The sequence below is a fragment of the Anomaloglossus baeobatrachus genome, chromosome 11, assembly GCF_048569485.1.
Source record: "Anomaloglossus baeobatrachus isolate aAnoBae1 chromosome 11, aAnoBae1.hap1, whole genome shotgun sequence".
In the NCBI taxonomy this organism is placed as follows: domain Eukaryota; kingdom Metazoa; phylum Chordata; class Amphibia; order Anura; family Aromobatidae; genus Anomaloglossus; species Anomaloglossus baeobatrachus.
The window spans coordinates 173,120,234-173,138,735 of NC_134363.1; positions in this window are offsets into that span (position 1 = coordinate 173,120,234).

Below are 18,502 nucleotides of genomic sequence, written 5' to 3' on the forward strand. Positions count from 1 at the left end.
AAGTCTAATTCGAATTGTTTATATTGCTGTCACAAACTTCTAAAGGCGCCTCATCACAAAACATCCACCTAATGTGTAGAGCGCTGGTGTTCGCACATGCTCGGAAGCTCAGTCTGATTGCCAGGATCCTCCTGCACATGAGCAGATGACCTTTATTGAGCTGCCCAGCCAATAAGAAAGGGAAAATTGAAAGTGTCTTTTCACACTGGACACAATAGACAGATGTTCTAGAATTAAAGCTTACCAATCACCAGGATTTTCCTATATAACCTAAAGCCAGTGCTATACTGGCACTATCAGGCTGATTCTATACATACCTTTAGTTGTCAGCTCGGATGTATAGGTTTCAAAACCCAAGCAAGTAAAGTTTGTAAAATGAGCATCCTTTTGAGTGGCAGCAGCTGCCAATCAGCTGATAGCTGGGGTGGGTATTCATAGTTATCCCCTCCCCCTATCTGTTATTTATACTAATTCTATTATAGAAACGTTTTACTAAGTGACTAGAAGGACCTGTGCTGATGTCATACCCATGTGACCAGAAGGGGTGGGGCCTCAGCCAACAGAAAAATAATGTTGTTTCCTGGTATCAGCTATGTTGGCTGAGGCCCTGCCCCTTCTGGTCACATGGATATGACATCAGCACAGGTCCTTCTAGTCACTTAGTAAAACAATTCTATAATAGAATTAGCATAAATAACAGGGGGAGGACAGACAGGCAGGGGGCGGGAATTTTGTGTTTAAAAACCTATACATCCTAGCTTACAATTAAAGGTATGTATAGAATCAGCCTGATAGTGCCAGTATAGCACTAGCTTTAGGTTATATAGGAAAATCCTAGTGATTGGTTCGCTTTAAAAAATCTATGTAACAACTACAGTATATTATTATTATTGTTTTTCCAACTGAATGTTTGTTCTTTTTCTGCCTGATCTAACACAGCAATCTTGATTTAATCATGGGACATCCTCTTTAATGCTGCCGGTTCCTTAGCAAATTATAATGAAAATCTTCATCAGATAATTTTCAGCAATAATTGCATGTTTTCTATAATTTATTATCAGTTTTTCTAAATGCCATTCAGAGACTTTAGCGCAATCATTTTTGTAAAACTGCTTTAATTCAGACCCGATAGGAGGTAGTATTGCATTAACTACCCACTTTGGGCCCTGCTGGATAATATTTAACTAAATTAATCAAAATTCGTGCTACTTGTGGATATTTTGGGTTAGGGTTGCAATAACAGAGACACTGCTCAAGTATAATTATATTGAGTGGGAAATCACCATACCTGGATTCATACCTGGGGTAGGAAGAAGGGGCAGAGGTTCATGGTAATGCTCCTATCCTATTTGGGGCCCTCTGAATACAGTTATTATGTCATTCTTACCATACAGTCTGAAATAATGTTTTTCTTCTTTTTTGTTACATTATATAATAAATTAATTCAAAACAACAACTTGCTCTGCAATAACTAAGCCCCATAAGGCAAAACAAGCTCCATAAGTAGATGGAAAAAAATAAAGAAGTTATGACTGAATGCTCCTTGTCTAAGATTTCCTACTTCCATAGTACAGGGTCATGTCCATGGTGTTGAAAACGTTTCCCCTGGCGCTTCTACAAATTTCAGCTGTTATGTGTTAATCTGCAGGCGGTATAATGTGGGGACTTGAGCTGCTTCTGGCTTCTGCCCAACTTATATCTCCATCCATCGGAATTGTGACATGTTACCGTAAAAACATTTGACCTTGTCACCAATTTTCCTTGGAGAGGATGGTTGGGTTTCCTCTTTGGCTCCAAGTCAGTATAATTGGGATTCTCTGTCTATTTTCGGAAGGACCTAACCACAGCCAACTCTGTATTAGAACTTACCAATCTGTCTTACATGGTTTCTCCATAGAGCTAATCATTCACATAGGCCTATTAGACTAAAAGAGTGTAACACTCATGGGTGGATGTGGCAAGCGGTAGGGCATCCCAAGGACCACAGGGTGGACCCAGGCTTACCCTGACATGGAAGGGGCTTAACTAAGCACCTACCAAGTATACACCAGAGCTACTGATGGTGAGGATGAGCTTGGCTGCTGGAAGATGCCAGGTGCCACTCCCAGGGCAGTGTCCAGGACTATGGCAGCTTCTCCCAGGGCAAGGATGGATTTAGGTAGAGATAGGCATAGTCTCTAGTGCTGACAGATGTAGTCGAGACAGCTGATGCAGGCAGGTACGGGAGGGTATGGTAGGTACTGACAAGTATGAGATAGCGGGCACAGGTGCAGGTAATGGACAGTGAAAACATGGGACCTGACAAATAGCTAGAAAGCAGGAACCTAATTGACCATATTGCTCAGGCACCTCCCCTAGTGGGAGAATGTTTTAAATACCTAGTGCTTTTTAGTCGTAGGCTGAGAGGCACTTCCGGGTAATAGTATTCTGGCCCTCTAAGAGGGAGAGTGTGCACGCATGTGTGCCCTAAGAGCGCTCCCAGGGGACATGTGTGGTGTGCACAGACCCTGGGAGCTGGGGGTGAGCATGTGGAGAATCGCTGGGAGGCAAGAGATAGTGCTGTCTGGCCATACCTAAAACACACAATAACCCTGATAGACCAAATAAACACCAGATTTCTTACCATTTTCAGCCGTAATATTGCTATATTTTGCTTGCTAAATCTCCACCACTATATATAGCGTAGCAGGAAAAAATGAAAAATTGTGTAAAAACGAGTAATACAATAGAAAATCGAAGGGACAGAATTGACCCAAAAAGTATCTGTGTCGTATTCCAGATCCAGGAGATTTTCATAAAACTAATAACTATAGTGCTGAGTATTCCAACATTTATGTCGTCAATATACCTTTTGGAGCTCTAATTAAAACTATTAATTTTTTTTCCATCTGATTAGATATTTTTGCACTGTCTGGATTGAGAACACTCGAGTTGTGATATGATCCAGAATGTGACCCATACACATAGTCATCCTCTGATTCATTGAACACATAGGGGCTTTCTGCATTTAAAATGATCTTTCTGATTTGCAGTAATGAGACGCCGGCATTATTTAATCAAAGCCCATTCTGTTCTGACGACCGGGAGACACTTCAGATACCTGGATTGCGGTTGGGTTTGGGTGTTTTTTTTTACCGTTTCTATCTCTTCTGTATTTATTTTTGGAGCTATCCTTTTTTGCTATTTTCCTTCATATTTCAGATCCATCTTCTACTTTCCTTTTACCTGTTGGTACTTTTTTCTTTTAGAACATATTTTCTATATTTATTACATTTCAGTCTTGTCTCTCTGACAAGTCTATGATTCCTGTATTAAAATGTAGATGTCGTGTTGACTTTTCAGATTAATGGTTGCGTGCACGAGGAAAAACACTATTTCTGGCTGCTATATGACGAATTTTTCTCTAGTTTTTCCCACTGAAAACTACTGTGATGTCTCTTATATATCTCCAATTCCAGATGCGCTAGTTTTTTGCACATGTCTGGAAGCAGCAGCAGATGTAGGCTATTCTACAGAAGTACAAAACAGTGTATGCCGGCATCCTCGCATTCTGCTGTCCCCCTCCCCCAGCGAATACGTTGGTTTCCTCACCAGTCCAGGCGTCCTGCAGTGGTGATCCCATCTCCGTTCCATGCTGCAGCCCCACGGAGCGTCTGTACTCCTGACAGGCCCTAGGCCTCTGCCCGTAGAGCACACCCATGTCCACTCCCCCTTTCTTAAAGGGCCAGCGCCCTCCTAACTTGGAAGTGCCTCTCAGATCAGCTGGGAGGTCATAGGTATTTAAGGAAACTCTGGTCTTTGGGAAGTTGCCTGGGCAATGACTTAGACTTAGGCTCATTGCTGTAGTAAGGTTCCCTAGCACCTTGCTGATTTTTAGTGGTGCTAGCTCTGTTACTTATACCTGTCTGTATTACAGAGTGCTGCTTCCATTTTCCCTACCTGCTGCTGGAAGCCGTCACACCGGCTGCCTACTATGATACCTGTTACCATGAGGTGTCGTCACCTGCTGCCATCCATCCAACCATTCATCCCTCCAACCATCCATCTCGGACGAAGTCTCAACACCCGCTGCTGCAGCAACCAATTACTAGAGACTGCCACCAGCTGCAGTCACAACCTTATACCTGTGACTGTTGTTCCCATACCCCTGCAGCCAGCCGATGCAACACCAGTCTTCCCAAGTAGCACCCAGACCAATACCTGTAGCGTAACACCTCCATTATTAGGGGTTCTGGTGAAGACCAGGCTTCGGTCCACAGTCAAGCCCCTACGGGTTTTCTGTGTGCCGCGGCCCAGTAGGTTCACTAAAACATCTCTGCTCGCTTGGTGAGTGTAACAGTGTATCTGTGAATCCAGCTCTGAGGTGACATGAAACACCTACTAGAGAGCAGCAGCGGCTTCCATATGTCTCACCATCCAATTGTTCCATTCATTCAAATAGGGCTGGACAAAATTCCATCCAGCTGCTGCGAAACTAAGGGGTACTTTGCACGCTGCGACATCGCTAGCCGATGCTAGCGATGCCGAGCGCGATAGTACCCGCCCCCGTCGCACATGCGATATCTTGTGATAGCTGCCGTAGCGAACATTATCGCTACGGCAGCTTCACATGCACTTACCTGCCCTGCGACGTTGCTTTGGCCAGCGACCCGCCTCCTTCCTAAGGGGGCGGGTCGTGCGGTGTCACAGCGACGTCACACGGCCAATAGAAGCGGAGGGGCGGAGATGAGCGGGACGTAAACATCCCGCCCACCTCCTTCGTTCCTCTTTGCAAGCGGGACGCAGGTAAGGTGAGGTAAGGTAAGGTAAGGCGAGGAACAACATCGTATCTCCAATTGGTGCGACATTATGGAAATGACCGACGCTACACAGATCACCGATTTACGATGCTTTTGCGATCGTTTATCGGCGCATCTAGGCTTTACACGTTGCGACGTCGTTACCGGCGCCGGATGTGCGTCACTTTCGATTTGACCCCGACGATATTGCAGTAGTGATGTCGCAACGTGCAAAGTACCCCTAACACTTTTCGGATGACTAGAACTTTTGTACTTTGTGAGCCATGACGACAATATCATTGGCCTCATATTCTAAATCTGGTCCTACAGGCTGGTACATCACGGAAGCTCAATCTGAGTTTTTTGTCCACATAAGAACTTGAAAGACCGGCGTTAATTGTCAAAAGAGATATCTCGTTATACACAATTATATCTTAAATTGTTATTTCCACATGGCTGAATTGTTCCCTGGTAGTTAATTGAATTGATAACTGGAGATAACCTCAGCTTACAGATATCCCAAGAACTTTTATTGTAGAAGAACAGTTTTCTAGTTCAGTTTCAAAAAAAGAGTTATTCATGTCCTCAACTGTCTATACCGGCCGTATAGTACAATACAAAGGGAAGGGAAAAAGAATGCCCTATCACTAGAGAAAGGGGGAAGTGCTGACCCCTGACAACAACCTGCAGCTCACCCTCACTGCCCTGCCAGCCCTATACAGGCTCCACACCTGTAGCCGAGCTGGATACCTCACCCTAGGCAAACCCTCATCTGGGCCCTAAGTAAGGATGGTGGGAATGATCGCTTGTCAACACCACAAACACTAAGGGAGACAAAAGAAAACAATACAAGGGAAACACAAATGCTGCCAACTAAGCCTAGGTAGATAGCAAAAGTCAAACACTTATTTGAGGAGCAGCTACCACAGAAGACTCTAGAACAACAAGAGGAGACGACTTCTGCAGACCACAGCCAGGAACAACTATAAACTGCACCCAAACCACCCCAAGGTGAGGTTTATAAAGGAAGTCAGAGGCTGCCAACTGAGAGGAAAAACTGACAGTTTCCCAGGGTCATAGAGTCCGCTGCTGCAGATACAGGGAACTGTCAGATAACAACACGTGCTGCCAATCTCTGGGATTTTTTAACAATCTCTGCCACTGGATTGTCAGCTGGCTGTGAGACCTTGGTGACAGGCCGTGACACATCCGTGACATCATCATAAGACAGACAGAGGAATTTTTGAAACATGTCTATCCTCTTTTCCTCTTGAATGACAGATTCCGTCCACAGCAGTTCCCTGGAATGCAGTCAATTGAAAGTACTTGGTTATGCTATGGATTTTCGGAAGTAGAAAAATTAGCCAAAGGGGTCAAGTTTGTGCTGCTGATCGGTGGAAATCCCATGCTGGGACTATTTGTGAGAATTTTAATTTTGATAAGAGCAGTACAAAAGGATGCATCAGGTTTGATACCCAACTGCGGCGCCATTTATTCTTGGAAAAAGCTGAGCCCCACATCCAATCAGCGCTGGCTTCTGTCTCCTCGCCTTCAGAAACAGGAGCAAACAACAGGAAGTGAGTTGCAGCCTCTGTTCTTCTTGCCCTTTTTTAATGTCTTTTGTGGGGCAAAAATGCAGCAGCCAGGTGTTACTTTAAAATATATAGCTCACTAAAACTCTGCGGACGTTGGGGAAAATGTATATACTATCTATTAGTGATGAGCGAGCATGCTTGTTACTACTCGGTACTCGCACGAGTATCACTGTACTCGGTCTACTCGGCGGGGACCGAGTAATCTCGCGATACTCGTGCTGTACTCGTGGTCTTCATTTCTGCATGTTGGCGCTCTTTTGAGAGCCAGCCCTCATGCAGGGATTGGCTGGCAGACCACTGCAATGCCACAGCCCTGTTAGTTGTGGAATTGCAGTGATTGGCCGGCCCTCACAGCATGACCGAGCCTTTATACCGGCGGGCGCGCTGTGCTCTGCTCACAGCTATCCAGACAGTCAGTGCAGGGAGAGTGTCGCTGCTTCAGGGAAAGGTTTGCGGCCCTTTATAGCTATTTCCGTAGCAGGGCTGCAAACAGTGTGACCAAAAGTCCTTCTCAGGACTATTCTAGTTGTATACAGGCAGGCAGGGTATAGCCAGGTCGGAGTACAGTAGCAGAGTCCTTCTCAGGACTATTGTTGCTGTATACAGGCAGGGTATAGCCAGGTCGGAATACAGGCTAGTGACCAAAAGAGTCCTTGTCAGGACTATTGTAGCAGTATACAGGCAGGCAGGCAGGCAGGCAGGGTATATAGCCATTCCTAGTGGTGACCGTATACCAGCCTTCATCATATCTGGGGCTGGTGTACACAGTCTAAAACAGTCCACATAGTGTCAGAGTTCTCGTCATTAATTTTTGCTCCTAAAACCTGTTAGGTTCTTAGTGCGTCCGTGCTTGCATTTAAAAACCGCACGTGTGTGCCTGTCGGTGGCAGCGTACAGGTGCACGATTTGCACAAACTTTGATATAACGCCCAAGTCTAGTGAATACACGTCAGCACAGCATTGCAAAATGCGCAAGGGCGTTGGCAAGGAACAAGGAAGTGGACGTGATGGTTGTGCAGGCAGAGGCCGAGGTCGTGGGCAAGCTCTAATTTCGCCACAACAAAGGGCCACATCTAGTCGCTCGCACGTCCTGTCCCAAATTCTTGGGGACCGCAGCAGTACACCGCTCTTGAACCAAGACCAGTGTCAACAGGTTGTTAGTTGGATAGCGGATAATGCTTCCAGTCAGATTGGCACCACCACAAACACTCTGTCTTCCACATGGTCAAGTGTCAGTAGCCGTGATACTGCACCACACATTTCAGAACCTGATCCTCCTTCCTACCACAAGGCTGAGTACACGTCCTCGGACATTAATGATCCCACACTTGGACACTCGGAAGAGCTGTTCACGTTTCCATTCGCACATTCTGGCCTCTCGCCAGCTCCTGTTGAAGTGGGTTATGAGGAGATCGTATGTACAGATGGCCAAATATTTGAGCAGCCACGTTCTCACGAAGTTGGCAACGTGTCTCAACAAGGGGTGGACGATGATGAGACACAATTGTCAGGAAGTCAGGAGGAGGAGCAGGGTGCGGAAGAGGAAGACGACGTGGTGGATGATCCAGTAACTGACCCAACCTGGCAGGAGGATATGCAGAGCGAGGACAGCAGTGCACAGGGGGAGGGAGGCGTAGCATCACAACAGGCAGTAAGAAGCAGGGTGGTGGCCCCAGGCAGAAGTCAGGCAACCGTTCCCCGGAACAACAACACGACACAAGGTGCCTGTACAAATGTTAGGTCTTCCCGAGTCTGGCAGTTTTTTAAGTTGGCTCCAGATGATTCTAAAAAGGCCATTTGCAACACCTGCCGTGCCAGCATCAGCAGGGGTACCAAAACTAGCAGCCTGACCACCACCAGCATGATCAGGCACATGTCAGCCAAGCACCCGACTTTGTGGGAAGTACAACAGAGTCGAGGAGCAGTGCTTGCTGATGTCACTGCTACGTCTTCGCTGGTTGTGCATGCGAGCCAATCCCCTGTCCATGCTGCCTGCGAACAAGCCTCCTCCGGTCCTGCACCTGCAGTTGCCTACGCAGAAATAACACCATCATCAAGCACGTCCTTGTCCCAGCGCAGCGTTCAGTTATCCATTCAGCAAACCTTTGAACGCAGGCGCAAATACACTGCCAACACCCCACATGCCACAGTTCTAAATGCTAACATTTCGCGACTACTTGCGCTGGAAATGTTGCCTTTTAGGCTGGTGGAGACAGAAGCATTCCGCGACCTGATGGCGGCAGCTGTCCCACGTTACTCGGTCCCCAGCCGCCACTATTTCTCCCGGTGTGCCGTCCCCGCGTTGCATAACCACGTGTCACAAAACATCACACGTGCCCTGAACAACGCTGTTTCACCCAAAGTCCACCTAACCACAGACACGTGGACAAGAGCTTGTGGGCAAGGCCGCTACATCTCGTTGACGGCACACTGGGTTAATATTGTGGAACCTGGGACCCAGTCTGAGCGAGGGACGGAACACGTCCTTCCCACACCAAGGTTTGCAGGCCCTACCTCAGTCAGTGTTTCACCCACACTCTACAGCTCCGGAATGTCATGCTCTTCAGCCTCCTCCTCCTCCTGCGCATCCTCATCCACTGTACCCTCCACACCAGTCCCAAGCTGGAAGCACTGCAGCACTGCCTCGGCGAAGCGGCAACAGGCTGTGCTGAAGCTAATCTGCATAGGTGACAAACCCCACAATGCAGAAGAGCTGTGGACAGCTCTGAAACAGCAGGCAGATCACTGGCTCACACCTCTGAACCTAAAGCCAGGAAAGGTCGTGTGTGACAATGGCCGGAACCTGGTGGCGGCTTTGAGGCGAGGCCAGCTGACACATGTTCCATGCGTGGCCCATGTGCTCAACCTCGTGGTTCAGCGGTTTCTAAAGTCATACCCAGAGCTGTCTGATCTGCTGGTAAAAGTTCGCCGCCTGTCTGCACATTTTCGAAAGTCACCTACTGCTTCAGCCGGCCTTGCCGGCTTTCAGCGCAGTTTGCATCTTCCGGCTCACAGACTGGTGTGTGATGTCCCCACGCGTTGGAATTCAACTCTGCACATGTTGGTCAGGATATGTGAGCAGAAGAGGGCAGTTGTTGAGTACCTGCATCACCTAAGCCGTCGGGAAATGGGTCAAACTCCACACATAACACCTGAGGAGTGGAGATGGATGTCCGACCTATGTACCATCCTCCAAAACTTTGAGGACTCCACCAAGATGGTGAGTGGTGATGACGCCATTATTAGCGTCACCATACCGCTACTCTGCCTTCTAAAACGGTCTCTGCTCAAAACCAAACATGATGCATTGCAGGCGGAGCGCGATGAGTTGCAGCAAGAAACAGTAGTGGGTGTGGGTGATAACACACAGCCCAGCCTCGTATCATCACAACGTGCAGTGGAGGACTATGACGAGGAGGAGGATGAAGACATGGAGCAAATCTCCGGCCAAATTGAGGATATGACATGCACACCAGTCATATCATCGGTTCAGCGTGGCTGGCCAGAGGACAGGGTAGATGAGGAGGAGGAGGAGGAGGACAGCATGTTCAGTCAACGTGTTGGTCAGGCTACTGAAGTCCTGGCTGTTAAGAGTCTGGCGCACATGGCTGACTTTATGGTAAGCTGCCTGTCTCGTGACCCTCGCGTTAAGAACATCTTGGCCGACAATCATTACTGGTTGGTAACACTGTTAGACCCACGCTACAAGGAGAACTTTATGTCTCTTAATCCCGAGGCGGAGAGGTCAACCAAAATGCAGCAGTTCCGGAAGGCCATAGTCACGGAAGTAGGCAAAGCATTCCCCTCACAAAACGCTAGCGGCATAGGTCAGGAATCAGTGGACAACCAAGGCATACAGCCGAGAGAGGCACAAGTCCAATCCGCCAGAGGTAGGGGAACAGTCTTTAAGATGTGGGACAGTTTTCTCAGCCCCTCACATACCACAGCCCCTGAGGTGCGGGGTAGTGCCACAAGAAATCCTAAGTTTGCCCAGATGCTCAAGGAGTACCTTGCAGATCGAACAACTGTACTCCGACATTCCTCTGTGCCTTACAATTATTGGGTATCCAAGGTGGACACGTGGCATGAATTGGCTCTCTACGCCTTGGAAGTCCTGGCCTGCCCTGCCGCTAGCGTTTTGTCAGAGCGTGTTTTTAGTGCCGCAGGTGGAATCATTACAGATAAACGCACCCGCCTGTCAACTGAAAATGCTGATAGGCTGACTCTGATCAAGATGAACAAGGGTTGGATTGGGCCAGACTTCACCACACCACCAGCAAATGAGAGCGGAATTTAAAGTTTGTAACGGGAATTTGCCATGTACCTCCAGTCACCCATGGGTACACACTTCTGGACTTTGGATAATCGCTGGACTGCTCCTCCTTCTCCTCATGCGCCACCATGATGACCGTTACAAGAGTTAGGCCTTTGTTTCAGGTATACCCCCAGTGGTAAATTTTTTCGCCCATTCTTTGCAGAATGGACATTACAACGACAGGAGACCCGCTCCTTTGCAATGGGAACAATGTTTTGAGGCCCTCATGCACGTCTCTATGCAGGGACAACGTGGAGCCTCCCAATTTTTGGCTGCCCTGCCTAAGGGCTATACTATAATACACCCACTTCCTGACAATGGACACTTAATGTTTTGAGGCCCTCATGCACGTCTCTATCCAGGGACAACGTGGAGCCTCCCAATTTTTGGCTGCCCTGCCTAAGGGCTATACTATAATACACCCACTTCCTGACAATGGACACTTAATGTTTTGAGGCCCTCATGCACGTCTCTATCCAGGGACAACGTGGAGCCTCCCAATTTTTGGCTGCCCTGCCAAAGGGCTATACTATAATACACCCACTTCCTGACAATGGACACAATGTTTTGAGGCCCTCATGCACGTCTCTATCCAGGGACAACGTGGAGCCTCCCAATTTTTGGCTGCCCTGCCTAAGGGCTATACTATAATACACCCACTTCCTGACAATGGACACTTAATGTTTTGAGGCCCTCATGCACGTCTCTATCCAGGGACAACGTGGAGCCTCCCAATTTTTGGCTGCCCTGCCAAAGGGCTATACTATAATACACCCACTTCCTGACAATGGACACAATGTTTTGAGGCCCTCATGCACGTCTCTATCCAGGGACAACGTGGAGCCTCCCAATTTTTGGCTGCCCTGCCTAAGGGCTATACTATAATACACCCACTTCCTGACAATGGACACTTAATGTTTTGAGGCCCTCATGCATGTCTCTATCCAGGGACAACGTGGAGCCTCCCAATTTTTGGCTGCCCTGCCTAAGGGCTATACTATAATACACCCACTTCCTTACAATGGGCACTTCAGGTTTACAGGCCCTCATGCACGTCTGTATGCAGGGGCATTGGTGAACCTCACAATTTTGGACTGCCCTGGCAAAGGAAAATACTACAAAGACTCAGTTCCTCAAAATGGGCACATTAGACTCAGAGGCCTTTATGTACGTCTCTTCTCAGGGACATCGGAGTGCCACACAATGTTTTACGTAAAATCTTTCATGTATTGATCTCAAAAAGTAACATACACCAGCTCTATCTCACTATAGGGTATGTGCCCTTAACATTTCCGCCATGAAAAATCATTTTGGTGTCATTTTGGAAGGTTTTCTGGTGAGTCCGTAAAAATGGCGTAAAATGCGGACAAAATTGTTAACAGCTGTGACTTTTGAGTGATAAATGCTTCAAGGTGTCTTCCCCATGCTGTTGCCATGTCATTTGAGCACTCTTCTGAGACTTTTGTGACATTTTTAGGGTTTCTACATGCTGCCGGTGGTCATTTCACAAAAATACTCGGGTCTCCCATAGGATAACATTGGGCTCGTTGCTCGGGCCGAGTACACGAGTATCTTGGGAGGCTCGGCCCGAGCTTCGAGCACCCGAGCTTTTTAGTACTCGCTCATCACTACTATCTATACTTTCTCTGGTGCATCTGAGCTGCACAGGCAGGCTCTGGCGTCAACCAGCTGTGTGCTCATTAGTGATCGGACTACCAGGAGTTAATTTCTGCTAGCCTCTTGGCTATTTTTTGGATCACACGTTGTGGGAGACCTATCATAGTCACTCCTTGCCTTTTTAAGATGGAGGAATTTGTCTTCCCATGCCGACTATAGCTTTTTGCAAAGCCAGTCCATGTGCTGTTGTGTTCCGATAACTAGAGATTTACTGCAGGTTGCATGGTGGGCTGTTGAATTCTCCTGTTGTCTGGTTATTTCCTCCCTGCTCTTAATTTTGTTCCTTAACATTTGTTTTCTGATTACTCTGTGTGTGTCCTGTGTGATAGAGTTTTGGTTTCCCTTATTTGTCTATCACTGTTGGTGTTAACATGCTCCTGTTATGGCCTCCCTGGGGTAGGATCAGATCAGGGCTGGTCAGGAGCAAGGTCAGGCTGGCAGCTCAGATGTCCCCACCATCAGAGGCTCCACATTTTAAAAAGGACATTCAGAAGTTAGAGTCAGTTCAAAGGCGGGCAACTAGACTACTACAAGGAATGGAAGGCCTCACATATGATGACAGGTTGAAAAAGTTAGATATGTTTAGCTTAGAAAAAAGACGTCTCAGAGGAGATCTCATTTATATGTATAAATACATGTGTGGTCAATATAAAGGACTGGCACATGACTTATTTCTTCCAAAGACAGTACTAAGGACCAGGGGGCATTCACTGCGAGTGGAAGAAAAGCGATTCCGACAGCTAAATAGGAAAGGGTTCTTTACAGTTAGAGCAGTCAGACTGTGGAATGCCGACCACAAGAGGTAGTAATGGCAGATACTATAACAGCTTTATATCAGGGCTGGATGATTTCCTCAGTACACAACATTGTTGGTTATAAATGACTTAGTGACTAAATGTAGAACTGGTGGAGGAAGGGGAACTAGATGGACCTAGGTCTTTTTTCAACCTAAGTAACTATGTAACTATGTAACTAAGAGGTAACTCTGAGATAAGGGATATCCAAGCCCCCCCTAGTCTGAGGGCCAGTTTAGAAGCCCAGTTTCCCACTCTCTCCCGCTCACCATGACAAATGCATGCTAGAGAAAAAGACTAACGGAAATCCCAAACTTGTAATGTGAAAAGGTTCATAACTGAACATGACATAAAATGATAAAAAAGACAGTTGCACTCTGAAATAAGAAAACCATGGATGTAAGAATATAGATATGTATTACTGCTAAAGAAAATCTAAGAAAATAATGAGATATTTAGCATACAAAAATGGCCATTTTCATATTTGCCTAGTACCACGTCAAGGCATAGCTCGTATATGGGATAGTGGGGGGGATCATGCTTTCTGACTGTGCACCCCTCCCCTACTAGCCACAGGTGATTTTATTCTCTATAGCAGATTCGTTTTTTTAAACCCAGAGAGAGGCTTCAGCTCAGAGTAGGTTCCCAGTATACGAGGTACGCCTTGACGTGGCTTCTGGGCAGATATGAAAATGGCCATTTTTGTATGCTAAATATCTTTTTTTTCTTATATTTCCTTTAACAGTAATGCATGTCTATATTCTTACATTCATGGTTTTCTTACTTTAGCATTTCAGAGTGCAGCTGTCTCTTTTATCAAATGCATGCTAGAAACGGCATAAATTCATGGTTACATAACTAATAGCTGCCACATTTTTTTAGGGGTATAGATTTTCTGCATTGCATCTGTCCTGTATGAAACACTGCTCCAAAAGCAAAAAAAAAGAGATATTTAGCATACAAAAATGGCCATTTTCATATCTGCCCAGTCACCACGTCAAGGCATACCTCGTATATGGGATAGTGGGGGAGGGGATCATGCTTTCTGACTGTACACACCTCCCCTACTAGCCACAGGTGATTTTATTCTCTATAGCAGATTCGGTTTTTTAAACCCATAGAGAGGCTTCAGTTCAGTGTAGGTTCTCAGTATACGAGGTACGCCTTGACGTGGCTACTGGGCAGATATAAAAATGGCCATTTTCATATGCTAAATATCTATTTTTTTCTTATATTTCCTTTAACAGTAATGCATGTCTATATTCTTACATTCATGATTTTCTTACTTTAACATTTTAAAGTGCAGCTGTCTTTTTTTATCAAATGCATGCTATAAATGTGGCATACATTGCTGGATATATTGCTAATAGCTGTCACATTTTTTTTAGGGGTATGGATTTTCTGCATTGCATCTGTCCTGTATGTTTTTCCAAAAGCAAAAAAAAAAAAATAATAAAAAAATCCCCGAGAATTGTCTTCTCAGCATGTGATTTTATGTTAGTAGCGTATGCGTAGAGCGCGGGTGCCCAGTCATTTGCAGTGCTGCAGGTCGTCAGACACATCCTAATTACCTAGGAATAAATTGCTATTATTTCCTCATCCAAAGAACTACATAATTCACAAACTACCATCATCTTGGCACTCCCTCTCTCTTTTCTATGGCGTGAAATATACATATCCTGATAGATGCATCACCGGGAAACGGAAAAGGTCAAACATTCTTAATGCAATAGACTAATATATATGGAGGTGATGATAGAGCGCGGAGATGTCATCCCAACCCCAGGTCACCAATCAGATAATCATCTAGTCTTTTACTTGGAACTTACTATTTTAAAAATGCTCAGAACTTGTAGAGTGATTTTCTTGGCTAGCTGTTATATATGTAAAAAAAACATCAGCTGTTATGTGATCCTGACTGTGAGGATAATGAGACTGCTGAGAAGTGGCGTCTAGACGACACGGTGGTCAGTGTGGCTATGCCAACCTCTCGTCAGAGCCTGCCCAAAGAAGTGTCCGCCCTTACTTTTTCCTGAATCTGATTAAAGGGGTTGTCCAGGTTTGGGGTACAAGTCTGCAGTCATATGTGAATCCTGACAGTGTGCACAGTGAGTGTGTCAAGGGAGAAATTTAGGTAAGACTGCTAATGGAGTCTTTGTTCAGGGCAAATCCAAAGGACGGGTCCAAAATAGGTATCTGTACAGATATAATAAATAACTCAGAGGCGATGACCACAGAAACTGTGTTCACTCTTTGAGCCAGGATAGGCGTCTGACTCGTGTAATCAATAGCTCAGATTTTAGTATAACATTTCAACTTTCAGACATGTACAAAAGTATCAAAATCTGTCTTTTCTCATACATCGAAGCCGCATAGGGAGGTTTGGGGAGTGTAGGAACACACATTTCATCCCACAGATACATTCCTCCTTTGTGTGAAACCACTGATAAGACATTTACTCATCATGAATACCTTCTCTGTTCATTGTTTGTACATTTGTCCATTCGTCAATGATTAACTCTTTCTTGACCATACAGCTTAGAATCATATTATGGCATCTGTGCGATTGCTATATAGACACACAGATAATTATGCAATGACATCTATATTTTGATTATTTACATGCACAGATATTCTTATTACGTTTGAACAAACAATCTATAGCCAAGGCTACCTTCACAAGTGCTGTCCACTCGCTGGTGCAGGGAGCCAGTAGACGCATGACCGCAAATAGGTGATTTGTATAAATGCGCCCCCTTGCCGACTAAACATGCACGGCGGTGCTCAATACAACTGAATTGCGTGAGTTCAGACATGTCTAGTTGGCATGTGGATGGAAGTATGCAAATTGTATGCTTATAAGACTGCAGTCACTCTATCTGAATCCTGACAGTGTGCACAGTGTTGCTGTCCACTCGCTGGTTTAGTGAACCGGTGGCGCATTACCGCAAATAGGTGATTTGTATAAATGCGGCCATATGCCCACTAGACTTGACCGGCGGTGCTCAATACAAGTGAATTGAGTGAGTTCAGACATGTCTAGTTGGCATGTGGCTGGAAGTATGCAAATCGTATACTTACAGTCACATGCCTGCCCAGTGTTGTAATGGGAGAATCCTGACAGCACGCACTGTTCACACTGTGAGCATTCACAAGTCTGCAGTCACTGTGTATAAATCTTGACAGTGTGCACAGTGAGTGCTGTCCACTCGCTGGTAGCAGGGAGCCAGTGGACGCATGACCACAAATAGGTGATTTGTATAAATGCGGCCACATGCCGACTAAACATGCACGGTGGTACTCAATACAAGTGAATTGCGTGAGTTCAGACATGTCTAGTTGACATGTGGCTGGAAGTATGCAAATCATATACTTACAGTCACATGCCTGCCCAGTGATGTAATGGGAGAATCCTGACAGCACGCACTGTGCACACTGTGAGCATTCACAAGTCTGCAGTCACTGTGTGTAAATCTTGACAGTGTGCACAGTGAGTGCTGTCCACTCGCTGGTAGCAGGGAGCCAGTGGACGCATGACCACAAATAGGTGATTTGTATAAATGCGGCCACATGCCGACTAAACATGCACGGTGGTGCTCAATACAAGTGAATTGCGTGAGTTCAGACATGTCTAGTTGACATGTGGCTGGAACTATGCACATTGTATACTTACAAGACTGCAGTCACTTCTATCTGAATCCTGACAGTGTGCACAGTCTTGCTGTCTACTCTCTGGTGCAGTGAGACGTGGACGCATGACCACAAATAGGTGATTTGTATAAATGTGGCCACAAGCAGACTAGACATGCCGGCTCCACTCTATACAAGTGAATTGAGAGAAGCTGAACATGTCTAGTTGGAATATGGCTGGAAGAATTCAAATCGCATACTTATAATCACATGCCTGCCCAGTGCCGGAATGGGAGAATCCTGACAGCACGCACTGTGCACACTGTGAGCATTCACAAGTCTGCAGTCACTGTATGTAAATCTTTACAGTGTGCACAGTGAGTGCTGTCCACGCTCTGGTGCAGGGAGCAGGTGTGTGCATGACCGCAAATAAGCGATTTGTATAAATGTGGCCACATGCCAACTAGACATGCACAGCTGAGCTTAATACAAGTGAATTGACAGAAGCTGAACATGGCTAGTTGGAATGTTGCTGGAAGAATGCAAACCATATACTTGCAGTCACATGCCTGCCCAATGCCGGCATGGCAGAATCCTGACAGAATGCACTGTGCACACTGTGAGCATTCACAAGTCTGCAGTCACTCTATCTGTATCCTGACAGTGTGCACAGTGTTGCTGTCTACTCTCTGGTGCAGTGAGCCGGTGGGTGCATGACCGCAAATAGGTGATTTGTACAAATGCAGCCACATGTCGACTAGACATGCACGGCCATGCTCAATACAAGAGAATTGAGCGAGGCCACACATGTCTAGTTGGAATGTGGTTGGAAGTGTGCAAATCACATGACCGCCCACATGGGAGAATCCTGACAGGATGCACTGTGCACATTCACAAGTCTGCAGTCACTTTATTTGAATCCTGACATTGTGCACAGTTACTGCTGTCTACTCTGTGGTGGAGGGAGACGTGGACGCATGACCACAAATAAGTAATTTGTATAAATGTGGCCATATGCCAACTAGACATGCACGGCAGTGCTCAATACAAGTGAATTGAGTGAGTTCAGACATGTCTAGTTGGCATGTGGCTGGAAGTATGCAAATCGTATACTTACAGTCACATGCCTACCCAGTGCTGGAACGGGAGAATCCTGACAGCACGCACTGTGAGCATTCACAAGTCTGCAGTCACTGTATGTAAATCTTCACAGTATGCACAGTGAGTGCTGTCCATGCTCTGGTGCAGGGAGCAAGCGTGTGCATAACCTCAAATAAGCGATTTGTATAAATGTGGCCACATGCCAACTAAACATGCACAGCTGAGCTTAATACAAGTGAATTGAGAGAAGCTGAACACGTCTAGTTGGAATGTGGCTGGAAGAATGCAAATCGCATACTTACAATCACATGCCTGTCCAGTGCCGGAATAGGAGAATGCAGTGTGTACACTGTGAGCATTCACAAGTCTGCAGTCACTCTATCTCAGTGTTTCCCAAACTCCAGTCCTCACGGCCCCCAACAGCTCATGTTTTCAGGATATCCTTAGTAATGCACAGGTGAGAGCAAAGGTGTCAATTTGTGATGTCTTGATAATGATTCCATCGCTGTGCAATGCTAAGGAAATCCTGAAAACCTGATCTGTTGGGGGCCCTGAGGACTGGCGTTTGGGAAAACACTGATCTATCTGAATCATGACAGTGTGCACTCTCAC